This window comes from Prunus dulcis, chromosome 4, assembly GCF_902201215.1.
Source record: "Prunus dulcis chromosome 4, ALMONDv2, whole genome shotgun sequence".
Lineage (NCBI taxonomy): Eukaryota > Viridiplantae > Streptophyta > Magnoliopsida > Rosales > Rosaceae > Prunus > Prunus dulcis.
The window spans coordinates 720,226-722,452 of NC_047653.1; the positions used below are offsets into that span (position 1 = coordinate 720,226).

The 2,227-nt window shown below is 34.8% G+C and overlaps 1 pseudogene; it reads left to right on the plus strand.

Annotated features, from left to right (window-relative positions):
• The first annotated feature begins 1,099 nt into the window (after positions 1 to 1,099).
• The window catches only part of LOC117626000, a 7,406-nt pseudogene continuing 6,278 nt past the window's right edge, over positions 1,100 to 2,227 (plus strand).

A 2,227-nucleotide genomic window follows, 5' to 3' on the forward strand; every position in this document is an offset into this window, starting at 1 on the left:
ATGTTGAACTGTTGTTGATCCACCCACGCCACCAAACCAGACTTTAAATAAATTCAAATGTGAATTATTAATAATAATAAAAAGTACTATTACACATTGACATAAAAGAAGGGGCCTAAACGTTGGACCAGATTAAGATTGGGCCACATAATTGAGATGGGCTACTGTGGCATAAAAACCCAGCTTTCTGGCACAGCGATACTTACCAGCAGGCAATAGAATAGAAACCACCATATAAAGTACATGGGGAGTGCTAACAACCTTCTCTCTAATATTCTCTTTTGGACCTTCTCACTTCTTCTCATGACAAGTGTCACTTTCCTTACACTAAAAACAATGTCATTAATGCATTACACAAACTAGTTTTTGTTTTCCAAGTTTACCCTTATTAAATGTATTAATTTTTTTTTAATAAAAAGCTATTTATTTTTTTTAACTTTCTTACCACCTTGTTAAAAATTAAATAAGAAAATAAAAACTGAAGTTTTTATTTTTTTTATTTTTCCAAAGAGAACGCGTATTTTGTTAAAAACAAAATAAAAAAGATAACAATGTCATGAAACAAACCTTATTTTTATTTTTTAAAATATGACGTTTTTCTTATTTTTTTTAATTATTTATTTTTTAACAATGTACTAAAGAAGTTATAACAAAATTTGAATAAATTGAAGGAAATATAAAAGCCAATACATTTTAAAAAGGTAAACTTGGAAAACAAAAACTAAATTGTGTGATGTAATATGGCATTGTTTTAAGTGTAAGGAAAATGACACTTGTCATAAAGAGAATGGAGAAGGTCCAAAAAAGAAGGTTAGAGAGAAGGTTGCTAGCATTCCTCAAAGTAAATTTAGGTTTTAGCCATAAATTTTTTTTTACTTTTTAAAAAAACTAAATTTTTTAGGAAAAAGACAAAAACACCCCTCAACTTTCAAAACAAAAACACAAATACAAAGAATTCTTTAAAAAACCCAAAAATAATAAAGAAATTTTTATCCATTTTAACTTCTTTTAAAAATATTTCTCTCCACTCAATCTTTTTCAAAATGTACTTATAAAGTAAAGTATCGCCGGTGTGTGTTTCGTGACTGGCTGGCTGGCTACATTTGAGTTGGGTAGGTGTGTGGGCATTCCGCGCCACATTTACTCATGAAAACAAACACACAGCGATCAAAACTTCACGGCACCAATTACTCACAAAGCTTACGCTGACACTTAGAGACAGGAGACACTATGACCATTTTGCGACTGGTGGTTAGAACAGCTCGGAATCGGAATTGGCGGTCGATCTCCACTCCTTCCCAAACCCTAAACCCTCTTCCTCGTGCTCGCTCACGTGATATTCCAAACCCTCGCCTTCTCTATCACCGTATAGCTCTCTCCTCTCCTTTAGACTCATAATTTTCCTTTTAATTTTGCTGAATTTCAAGATTTTGAGATTCTACCATTTTGATTGTGGATGCTGGTGCTTCTGTTCATTTAGTTCTAGTTTGAATTGGATAAGTTTAATTTCTTCGGTGCCTATGCATCTCGCTAGAAATTGATGCTTATAATTGACGAATGCAGGGGCTTTTGAGCATCAATTTCATTCCAGTGCATCTGAAATGCAGGTGCCCAACCCGAATGGTTCTGGACGAAATCTTATGTTTCCAGCTGTGTTGGCTGGTTTGCTTGGAGTTGGAGGGATAGAGGTGGCTTATGCAGATGCGGCGGAGGAGGTACATTTGCATCAATTTTCTGTAGAATCATCATTCTTCGACCAATTTTACTATTCTTACTCTTTAACTTGTGCAGGATATTTCCAAGCCCTCTTCACCAGCTGAGTCTCCGGCAACTGAAAGTCATGTGGACCTGGATGAAATTTCCAAGAAACAACGACAGAAAATTGAAGATTTGCTCAGAAGTAAAGGAATTCGACGTGGTTCTTATCCCCAGTTTACTGTTGCTGTGAAGGGACAAAAGGTTATTGCACTTAATTGAAATGCCACAGTTTTACATGTCTAGAAGTTTAATACATGCTTAGACACGAACATGCACACATGCTAAGGTCTTATCATTAATTATGCAGTGTCCTCTTCAGAAAACTACTTGGTAAATATGATTTGTTCTGTTGACAAGACGGTTTGTGATGGGTCTTTATAAGTCGGGACAGATCATTAATAGAAGGAAAGAAATTTTTAGCAACATAATATCCTTGGTTGTCATTACTCCTCACGGTTTCTGAAGTTGA